The sequence below is a fragment of the Thermobia domestica genome, chromosome 16, assembly GCF_964235325.1.
Source record: "Thermobia domestica chromosome 16, izTheDome1.hap1.1, whole genome shotgun sequence".
Classification (NCBI taxonomy): domain Eukaryota; kingdom Metazoa; phylum Arthropoda; class Insecta; order Zygentoma; family Lepismatidae; genus Thermobia; species Thermobia domestica.
Genome location: NC_137469.1, coordinates 104,642,776 through 104,654,845, shown reverse-complemented (window position 1 = coordinate 104,654,845; position 12,070 = coordinate 104,642,776). Strand labels below are relative to the sequence as shown.

General features: G+C 33.9%; 1 protein-coding gene across 1 annotated transcript in view; it reads left to right on the top strand.

The window, feature by feature from the left end:
- LOC145673307 (cystathionine gamma-lyase-like) overlaps positions 1-12,070 on the top strand; it is a 183,845-nt gene that overhangs the window by 85,098 nt on the left and 86,677 nt on the right. The window lies entirely within an intron of this gene.

The window sequence follows — 12,070 nt, the reverse complement described above, 5'->3', positions numbered from 1 at the left end:
AATTTCGGAGCAGAACTTGACAGCGCTCTGCTCCGTCAAGAGTCATTTACAAAGCACAACAATTTTCAAGAGTACGTCAAAAATCATACAAAATGAGCTCCTCCATTGCATGCTAGAAGCATGCCATGAAGAAATCTCTATTATTATTTATACCAGTGGCGGAGCCAGGGGGCGATTGCCCCCACAGAAGAGGAAACTTTTCTTTTCTTTTATATATAAATAAAACCCATCCCAGAGTTTGGAGCTTTTAAAAGTACCTCTAAGTAGCAGTATTACAGCCCACCGCCCTCCCTAGAAGTCGTCCTGGATCCGCCCTGATTTATATTATTATTATTATTATTATTATTATTATTATTATTATTATTATTATTATTATCATACATGGAAGTGCGTCGGGACCGGAATACAGTAAATTATGGATGCGTTAAAATATTAAATAATACTTTTGATAAAGTGGATAATTTCAAATATCTAGGATCAATATTAACAGAGGAAAATCATATTCACGGAGAAATTAAATGTCGATTAAAAACAGGGAATTCGTGTTACTATTCGGTTCAAAATCTCTTGTCGTCGCGAATTCTGTCGAGGAATTTGAAGCTTAAAATATACAAAACGATAATCATGCCTGTTGTTCTGTATGGCTGCGAAACATGGTCACTTACTCTGAGGGAAGAACATAGACTGAAAGTATTTGAGAACAAGATCCTGAGACGAATATTCGGACCTAAGAGGAACGGGAATGGGGAATGGCGGAAACTTCATAACGAGGGACTAACTGTTACATAATTTATATGGTTTACCCAACATTGTTAGGGTCGTCAAGTCTAGGAGGCTTATGCGGGCGGGTCATGTAGCTAGAATGGAAGAAAGTAGAAACGCTTTCAAAGTCTTGACTGGAAGACCAATCGGAAAACGACCATTAGCAAGACCTAGGCGCAGATGGGAGGACAATATTAAGATGAATCACGCAGAGATTGGAATACAAAGTAGAAACTGGATGCAGTTAGCTAAGGATAGAAGTCAGTGGAGAACTTTTGTGAACGCGGCATTGAACCTCCGGGTTCCATAGGTCATAGAGTTAGTTATTATTATTATTATTATTATTATTATTATTATTATTATTATTATTATTATTATTATTATTATTATTATTATTATTATTATTATTATTATTATTATTAAACTATTATTATCAGGGTTGATATGTTCAAAACAAAATGTTTAAAACAAGTGTTAAACGTGGTTTTTTTCGATGCTGGTTGAACATGTTTAAAACAACTAAAATATCAGATTTAAGAAGCTAATTTAATTTTCTAACAAACAACCCCATCCTCCGCAGGATTTGTGCATGAAGTAAATTACAAGCAGAGTTATATTCTTATTATAACAGCAATTACTGAACGAAATTCTGTACATCAATGTGCGTATAACTAAACCAACAGAAATTCAAGTGAAGTATTTGAACATTTCTTAATTTCCAAGAATAATGGAGGTCAAACAAACTATACACTATTCTAAGATCCAAATTCACAAATTCAAAACTTGAGTATTTTTTGATCACTATCATTTCCATAATAATGAACATCATAAGTTAGAAGAAATACTCTGACAAATACAATACAACTCATAGAAAAGAGCAGTGACTAGCCTACAACGAGCAAATGACATTTTAATTAAACAGTTTTCAAGATACATCTCTATCTGCAACATGGGTAGCTAATAATGATTAGTGTCTACGGCATAACAACACAATTAACTCTAGACACCCGCCAGGGATTTTAACAAAACGGTAGACTCTCATGTTCGGGGCTCTAGTGACCCCCCTAATTATCACAGAGTCATGAGTTATACACCATTGGAAAGCTTATAGACCACAAATTCCAACGAGGTAACACTCGTGAAATTCCCGCCGTATTCGTAAAAAAAGAACAGACATAAAAATCATTAAAAATATGAAAATATTGACTTTGCGGGGCCCTGGCAACCCTTGCAGTCTTCCTACGCTGACAAATGATGCTAATGTATAGGCCACATACTTGTGACAATAATATAAGAAATGGTAGCCATTGCTGCCATTCCGTAATGAATTCGTTTTATGTAGGAAATATTTTAAAAATATATATAGGGCTACGCAGAAAAACATTCATTGAATTAGACATTCTCTTCCCTCCCCCACTATAGTACCAGGTCCATATGCAAATCATTTTTGCTGCACACATCATGTATACGAACAAGAATTATGCTTCCAGACCACTTCAGTGAAATATATCTTGTGTTATATGGGACCGTCCCGAAAATAAATGTAAATTAACCAAATTTGACCCCCCTCTTCCTCTATAAACAACAAGTACACATACAGGTTACTATCGTGTAGGGGACTACTTCATTGCTTCACATACCAATTTTTATGGATGTACCCATGGGCGGCGTTTAAGGGGGGCAGTTGCCCCCCACTTTTTTAAAGTAACCCGTTAATGTATATAGTTTCATTTGGAAATGTGAAGTTTTTGTATGTATTACTGTTTCATAGAAAAAAAATGGTACCATATAATATTTGCCGTTGCGTGAGTACATATTGGTTGTCTTCGCGTGGAGTTAAGAAAGCTACAGGAATTGCGTTTTAATTGCGGCGGAAAATAACCCAAAAATTAACCTATTGGAGCACAACAATTCCAGCATACTTTCACTTCTTCTTACAAGGGGTTGATATGTAAGTCAGCCGCTTTGAAACTAATTGAGAGAACATTAAAAAAAAAAAAAAAAAAAAGCGTTTCACAAGTTATTCTTTAATTGCACAAAAATTGACAGTTCCTAAAATATCTTTTTTTCTATCCAGTAATAAAGAATATTGATTAAAAAGAGAGTAATAAGAAACAACTTCTATCTTTTTCATTGTTTTGCAGTGTAATATAAGTTGAAGTGGTGTGTTTAGGGGTGTGCGAGCACGGGCGTCTCTGGCGGAGGGGCGGACGCGTCTCCCCAATATTTTGAAGTACAAAATATTCAATATTCTATTCTAATTTATTTACTAACGACAGAATATCATATAAATAAAAATAATTATATTTATTTGGAATATAATATTCAGGCTGTGAAACGATTATAACAGAGTTCTTGATATACCTTAGGGGGTCCGTGAAAGTAAGCAGAAAGGTAACAAATGGAATCGAAGATAATAAACAAGTTGGGCTAGGTTTAAATCACTTTCTTTGATGTCCCCACCACCACCAAATTTTACATGCCAGAGACGCCAGTATGTGCGAGTATATATACAATTAAATTTAGTAAACTCAACATACGTAACTCTAGGTTTTGAGATTATTTTGTATAACTGGAGTGTCGAGTGATTCTATGTATTGTTGTGTTTTGATGTGTTCCAAAAAAGTGAAAACTGTACCTAATGGAAACGAACATGTTTCGGGAAGCTGAAAAAGCAAATATTGCTTTAAAGTCGTAGCATATGCTTGTAGTATTTACTGTCTTTCATTTTCTAAGAGTAATAACATACATTTAATAGCATGTATGAAATTAAAAACATGAGTTGTTCATTAATCCCCAGTCTCAATATAACTTTTGCAAAACAATCCTTATTATTCGTTTCTGATTAATATTATCCTTTCTATTTATTTGTTTTACAAATATATGTTATTAAATAATCTGATTACACAATTTTCCAGACAGAACTTTAAGATGTTCACGAGCAAGGAATCAAATCTTTCTTACATCTTCGTTGTTTAAGAGTATAAAGGGCTATTACCCACTTACGTTCCTCTTGTCACTTTACTTAATAGAATATGAAATACGATATACGGTATTTTAACTGGAAAAACACACTATCCTATTTGTTATACAACCTTTCGTCAAACAAAGTATTAGAAACAACCAGAGAAACTAAGATTGAAATACAAATATTCAGATCATGTCTTCCCCCCCCACTTTTAACGTCTAATCGCCGCCACTGGGCACCACAAAGGGGGGGGGGAAATACCCGCCTAAAACCTGATGAAAAAATTTGATGAAAAATTAAAAAAAAACTTCATCCTCCCTTTCTCGGCCGTACATACGTACCCCCTATATAGAGATGCAAAAAAGCCGGCTTTTTTTGAACCGATGGTTTTTTCACATAAAAAGCCGGCTTTTTTTGGAGAAAAAAACGAGAATTTTTGAAATTTTGGCTTTTTTCATTTTCATGATTTTTCTTATAGTATATTCTATAGTTAGATAAGAATTCCATGACCTAGATGCGATATTTCGCTCTGAAATTCACCATCAAGATGGATAAAGCACATGTTTTACGAATTAAAGCTAACATGAAGAATGTAGTATTTGAGGGCAATTTTAGAGGCTACTTAACTTTATTTTAACTTTTGAGTTATCGACATCTTTTTTCTTCTCTAGATCATTTTAGTTTGTCATCTGTGTTTCATTTCTAAGAGCTTAGTACTCTAGCTTCTAGCGCAAAAGTTAAACTTGCCCGTTTTTCTATTTATCCGTCAAAGAGTACATTTTTCAATATATCCGTCAAACCGTACTTCCACACTTCTATTATACTGTAGCTGTGAAGTGATTTAGCAATAATTTTCCGGACACAACCTTGAATACCAATTTATACAAATAATCAGTAGCGGATTTAGAAAAGTACTTTAGGAGGGGTTTTTCTGATTGTTTCGTTTTCTAAAAAGTCCCAATTTTATTTGGGAGGTGCTTAAAGTTTATGAGAATAAGCATAACTAATATTTCGTTTCGTTTATATGTTTAGCAATAATCTTCCAGATACAACCTTAAAGATCATTTTATACTGAGAATCAGTGGCAGATTTAGAAAAGTATTTTGGGAAGGGTTTTTCTTACTAATGTTTAGTTTTACTAAACATTCGTAATTTTTATTTGACGGGAGCTTAAAGTTTGAGTAAAGGCATAACTAATAGATATTTCGTTTGTTGCAGACATTCCGTAACTTTGGGGAACAGGCTTCAGTCCGAAAGACCACCCCCCTAACCTCCGCAAAACCGTCACTGCTGGTAATTAGTAATAATAACGATTTAAAAACAATAAAAAAGGAAGTCGCCCAACTCACAGTACACGCACTATTTCTACATTCACAGATGGAATGAAAAAAAGCTTTGTCAGAATGGTCGAATGCTGGTTGAATCCCGGACTTCCCGATAGAAGCGCAAAAGCTAATCACTCAGTCATGTTTGTTGTGCAGTTGTATTTAGCTTAACTTAAATATATTCCGTAGTCTTTTTTTTGGGGGGGGGGAGTTCCATAATGATATGTTGAATCCCTCTTGTTAAAAGTTCAGAAAACTTGAGGATTGGGTAAACCGTGATGGTGGTTATACAAAACTTAAAGGTAGAATTTCAAGAATATACAGAACCAAAAGCTCTAGATGTGCACCCTTTAAGTGTATCAAATCTAAGTATTTCTCTTATGTTTTATTTTAATTTGATTTTATTTCAAAAAGAGGGTAGGCCTATGGAATATTTTGAAGTAAAAATACTACATACAATTTTGCTAGTTATTTGTGTATTTTTTTAAAAGAATTGTTTACTTTTAGGGTTGGCTGGTTTACACAAACTTTTTTTAAAAATAACTAACTGGTTTAAACCAAAACATAAAAAAGAACGAAAAATGCGAATCGTGTGAACTTCATGGTGACGTTTCCAGATATCAAACCACCTGCAATAATTTTATTTTCCTTTCACCTTTTAATCAAGGTGTCCCATGTTCAATTCTCAGTCGAACCACAACCCTTCTTTCATGCGTAAACCAAATAGCGGTTTGGATGTCAGTTTAAGCGAAAGTCTTCTCCTTGATAGCCTCGGTATTTCGTAAGGATGTTAAGCCTAAACATACAAAACGAAACCAAATTGTAGCTATATTTCTGCATGCCTAAATGCATGTTGTTTTATAAAGAAGCCAAGATTGCTTAAATATATTGATAGTTGGCAAAATTTATCGATTGCCTACGTAGCTTCCAACATTAGCTTGGATTGGACTTTCAATGATATCTACGTACTAAATTTGTAATTTAATACCTCAGTTTTAGCGTACTGATTATGATACGTTGACCTTTAAATTTTACATGCAAAGCAATACCAGGATTTTCCCGTTATTGTCGTACATTTCAAGTAATGACGGGATTTTCCCGATGGCTAGGGCGGGAACTTCTCAATTTAAGAAATTTACTGACCGGACTTCTTTAAGCTTATGGGAGTTCTTCAGGCATAACCCCGCTGTTGCATAATAACACCAAGGCGAAACAAACTTATTTATGTGAATATGTAATATAAATACATAAAGCAAAAAATCTAAATAAAAAAACCTGGTTTAAATCAAAAAAGCCTGGTTTAAACATCCCCCAAGAAACGGGTTTTTGGCATTTTCAAAAACAACCATGGTTCTTACCAACTCTACTTACTTTTGTATATAGGAGGTTAAAAAATTCTTATTATATACATTGGTTAATCCTTTGGAATTAATAATGTAAATATGTTGAAGAAAAAATGTTTGAAATATCTTTTCGAAATTCATAGTTTATTTTCGAAGTTTTATATTATTATTAGCATCAACCACTAATTAAATGACTTTTTGTGTTATAGAGAAGCGAAACAAAGTCTGCTGTATCAATTTAAAGCAGAATTTTGAAAAAAAGCCCAAAATTTCCCAAGCAAAAATACAATGATAACGTTGTATGTAACATTAGCAATCTGTGCCTATTTACAGAAAGGGATCAGAGGCGTATTATGTGAGCAGTATAATGTATAAAGAAAAAGAAAGACATATAGAGATTTCGAGATATTATTTGTGTAATCGGTAACTAAAAAAAAAAAAGAGTTGTTGTTACTATAGCAACATCATAAATAAATGGACACGTACGTAGACATCTTGACGAGTAAATAAATGTGTGTATAAAGGTCTAGATATTTTGTTGGATGTGCAGAAAAGTTAATTATGTACACTTCTCATGGTCAAATATTAAAAACCAGTTAAGAAAGTGTTAATACGTTCTTGAATTATTTTGAAGATTAACTTAAAATACGAACCAGGCCCTTACAAAAATTAGTGCCTCACCACGGGAGTTATATAAGTGTCGTTTCGAAGGTTAGTAAAAACGGCAAACTTTCAACACGACCTTAATATTACTATATTGCGAAGTGGAAAAGTAATTAAGCGAAATATGGCCATGAGTACGGAAAGTAATAATATGATTGGCGAACAGAGTGTGTATCCTGAATTGACTCCGTGTGACAATTCGGCTGACATTCTAAAAGACTTGGCCCAACAGATAAGAAACCAGTCCGAGCAAATCAAGGACCAAGTACGAAAAGGTGATGAGTTGGCGCAACAGATAAGAAATCAGTCAGAGCAAATGAAGAACCAGTCCGAGCAAATTCAGGAAAAATTGGATCAGAAATTAACTCAGTTAGCCAACGACTTTGATGAAAAAATAGTGAAATTGAATCAATGTAATGAAGACCGATGGGAGCATGTTCAACATCAGTTAAATCAGATGAACCTACATGTGGTGGAAAAATTGGAGAAGTACGAAGAGAAAATAGAAAAGGTTGTACAAAGGAGCGCAGAAATGCAAGAATCCATGGATGTTTTAGAATCAACAATTGACGCCCATGAAAACCATATTAAAGTACTGCGAGATGAAGTAAATTTCATCAAAGAAAGATGTATTTCCGGAACTTCATTCCAGGATACCGGAACTTCATTCCAAGGCACGAATCATCCTATAGCCACAGGTTGGGTACCTGATCATCCTCACAGAACAAATTTGGAATTCGATGGATCCTCGAGTGGTGCAGAGAGTAGTGACAGAGAAGAACGAGTGAGGCAAACATCCAAGCGTAAACACATCTCCAGTAGAGGTATGAAGACATCCACAGGTAAACAGTTGCGGTTTAGCGAAGTTAAGTCGCTCACAAAGTTTAGTGGCGTACCAGGAGATATACCCGCTAGGGCATGTTTCGAAAAATTTCAGGATGAATGTGAGCTATGGGTGTAAATGAGTCTCAATTCTTAAAACTATTACCGCATATCTTGTTGCCACCTTGCTTAACATGGTTTAAAGCTATTAGAGGTAATCTTCATACGTATTAAGATTTTAAGAATGCTCTTTTGTCAAATTATGAAAACGATTTTATGGAAGCAAATAGAGATGCTGTTTTGCAAACGAACCACTACAATCCGAAGTTACACCGGAGTATTACTGAATTTGTAGTGTCGACATATCATGAGCTAAGATCATTAAATCCGAACCATCCGGAATCCCGAATTATAGCTTCAATTAGGATCTTATTGCCATTTAGACTACAACAGTTGTTAATGTCGGCTCAGTGCATTAACTTCAATCATTTAATTATGCTCATTCAGAGTTATGAGAGTCAATCTGCAATTCAGAATAACAATAAGATGCAGGATAGAGGTCAGGGTAATTATGTACGTAATCAGACACAATATGCTTCTGTTCGTAATGTAGATATACAATCTGAAAATGATTCTAATGTTCATAGTTTCAATAATAGAATGAATAGTTATAATGGTACCGGAAATCAAACGCAACCTAATTATAGAAATGGAGCTAGGAATTTCAGAAATAACAACAGGAATTTCAGTAGGGGTAATAGTTACCGCCGATCTTCACAAAATCAATTTGCCGATGGCAGGAACTTCGTAAACAGGAACCAAAATATGGTATCATCCTATGAAAGACAAGCACGTACACAAGATTGTGCTATACAATGTTCCTTAAATGAACCCTTTGAACGTATAACTTGAACTGACAAAAAGGCGTCCGATGGATTTGTATTAAATTGACCTTTGCTTACGTCTATGGTTGATATGTTCTTCAGTCGATTTATTATTAAAATGTACGTTGAAAACATGTAATTATGAAATATTTTGATTATGGGTAAAACTCATTATTTACGGAATATTGACGAAGTTAATTTATGGCAGTTAACTGAAAATATTATTGAATTTATTCCTTATAGTCTTGTTGCAATTTCGTTTTATAGCTTTAATTGAGGAAATGTTTGATGTTTGTGTTTCATGTCTTTTGCAAAGTTATCTCATAATTACTTATTTGAATATTATAAATATTTAAAAATAAAAGATCATAATTTTAATGTAAACTTATGAAAGTAATGACAGATATATCAAATAGATGCACCTTATTATATGAAAAGAGTAAGAATAATGAATATCGAATCTCTTAATTTTTCAAAGTTTATTAATGTATTAAATGATGACCATCAATGCGTTTATATGTTCCAACTTTGTTGACTTCTGATCCTATCAATATTTAATATTATGAAGATCTTTGTTTGTAAATAGTGTTGTTTGTATACGAAAGAATAGTTAATTTTGTACCCTAGAAGGAAACTACCAGTTAAGTTTAATTTTTGAATAGCCTTACTTATGATAATTGTAATTCGTCGTTATTAATACTGAGATATATTGACAAATATAAAAATGTGTAATGTTATAATATATTATATATAAATGGAAAAGTAGAATATGTGTATTAAAGGTGATATTATATATATGAGGGCTATTCAAAAGGTAAATGTTTCATGATATCTAACCCAGGGTTCTTTCCTTCATAGTAAAACTATTATGGAAGTCCCGTTCGAGGCGACATCTACAACGATAACGTTGTATGTAACATTAGCAATCTGTGCCTATTTACAGAAAGGGATCAGTGGCGAATTATGTGAGTAGTATAATGTATAAAGAAAAAGAAAGACATATAGAAATTTCGAGATATTATTTGTGTAATCGGTAACTAAAAAAAAAGGGAGTTGTTGTTACTATAGCAACATCATAAATAAATGGACATGTACGTAGACATCTTGACGAGTAAATAAGTGTGTGTATAAAGGTCTAGATATTTTGTTGGATGTGCAGAAAAGTTAATTATGTACACTTCTCATAGTCAAATATTAAAAACCAGTTAAGAAAGTGTTAATACGTTCTTGAATTATTTTGAAGATTAACTTGAAATACGAACCAGGCCCTTACAAAAACGCGAAGCAGAAAAAACCAAGTTTTTTTTTCAAAAAAGGTGTTTTTTTTTCGAGCCCTTGCATCTCTACCCCGAAATACACAAAATGCAACTGACGGAAAGCTTCATCCCTCAAAACTACTTTGGCACCAAATTATCTTTCTAGCTTAATTAAGGACTGAGCTATTGATGTTTGTTGTAAAAATAAATGTAATTTACGTCAAAAAACTCCAAAAATTGGCTAACTTTGCCCCCTTCCTGCTACCCCATATAAGCAAGAAGTACAAATACACGATATTACCATGTAGTGGCCTACTTCATTGCTTCACGTAACAATTTTTATGAATCTATCCCCTAAGAGGGGGAATGGCCCCCAAATACATAAAATGCAAATCAGCAAAGCTGCGTCTTTCAGGAATAAATTGGTACCAAAACCATCTTCCAGCCTTAGTTTGAGGTTTAAGACTGAGCCATTGAGGTTTAAAGCCCTGATAGAACGTAACACAAAGAAACTAAACTACATATTCTGTGAACGGAGAAAGGGAAATTCCCGATTTCTTTCTCCGGAATTTAACATTTGGGTGGATCGAGATTAGGGAATTTCCCGAAATTTGATCTAGCGGTTGAATATAGATGGCAAGCAATACCTAAGAGTGTAAAAATGTAATATATATGCCTATTTAGATTATTGTTTTAAACAAAATAAACATTTTAAACGTTTTTTTGTTTAAAACAAAGTACTTTGTTTTAAACGTTAAAAACGTTTTAAACAAAAAAAACATGTTTTAAACATAAAAAACGTTCTTTTTGTTTTTTTAAAAAAATCATGTTTTTTCAACCCTGATTATTATTATTTACAATCATGGGCGGCGATTAGGGGGGCAAAGGGGGGCATTTGCCCCCCCCCCCACTTTTTTGAAGTAACCCATTAATGTATATAGTTTCATTTGGAAATGTAAAGTTTTTGTATGTATTACTGTTTCATAGAAAAAATGGTGCCATATAATATTTGTCATTGCGTGAGTATATATTGGTTGTTTTCCCGTGAAGTTAAGAAAGCAACAGGAATTGCGTTTTAATTGCCACGGAAAGCAACCCTAAAATTAACCTATTGAAGCACAACAATTCCAGCATACTTTCAATTCAGGGGTATAGAAGCAAAACCTGATAAATTCATTATTCAATTTTGTCAGGAAACGAAGAAGAAGTGACGCCCTTATGCTTCAGAATTGTTGAACATTTTTTTTGTTTAGTGATCAATAATACAAATGAGTGAAATCAACAACTAAACAAAAGAGTTATTCAGAAATTCTGAAAACATGAGGGCGTAACTTTTTCTTCGTTTCCAGACAAAATTCAAAAACGAATTTAGAAGGTTTTGCTTCTATACAACCTTCTTACAACGGCTCGATATGTTAGTCAGCCGCTTTGAAACTAATTGAGAGAACATTTGCAAAAAAAAAAGTATTTCACAAGGAATTCTTTAATTGCACAAAAATTGACAGTTCCTAAAATGTCTTTTCTTCTTTCTAAAGTAAGGAATATTGATTAAAAAGAGCGTAATAAGAAACAACTTCTACCTTTTCCATTGTTTTGTAGTGTAATATACGAGTGAAGTGGTGTTGAGTTGATTTTAGTTTAGCGTCCCTTTCAGCAGCGAGGCTATATGAGACGTGGACCTACTGATTAACATGGAATCCGAACCACATGAGCTCCCGCCGGGAATCGAACCCGGGTCTCCCACGCCAAAGGCGCGTACGCTAACCGCTTAGCCACGGAGGAGCTCAAGAGTGAAGTGGTGTGTTTAGGGGTGTACGGGTGTATACACAATTAGATTTAGTAAATTCAACATAATTCTAGGTTTTAGAATTATTTTGTATAACTGGAGTGTGAAATGATTCTAAGTGTGGTTGTGTTTTGATGTATTCCAAGTGAGTTAAAACTGCACCTAATGGCAACGAACATGTTTCGAGAAGCTGCACAAGAAATACATGTATTGCTTTAAATGTCGTAGCAAATGTTTGTTGCATTTACTGGCTTTCATTTT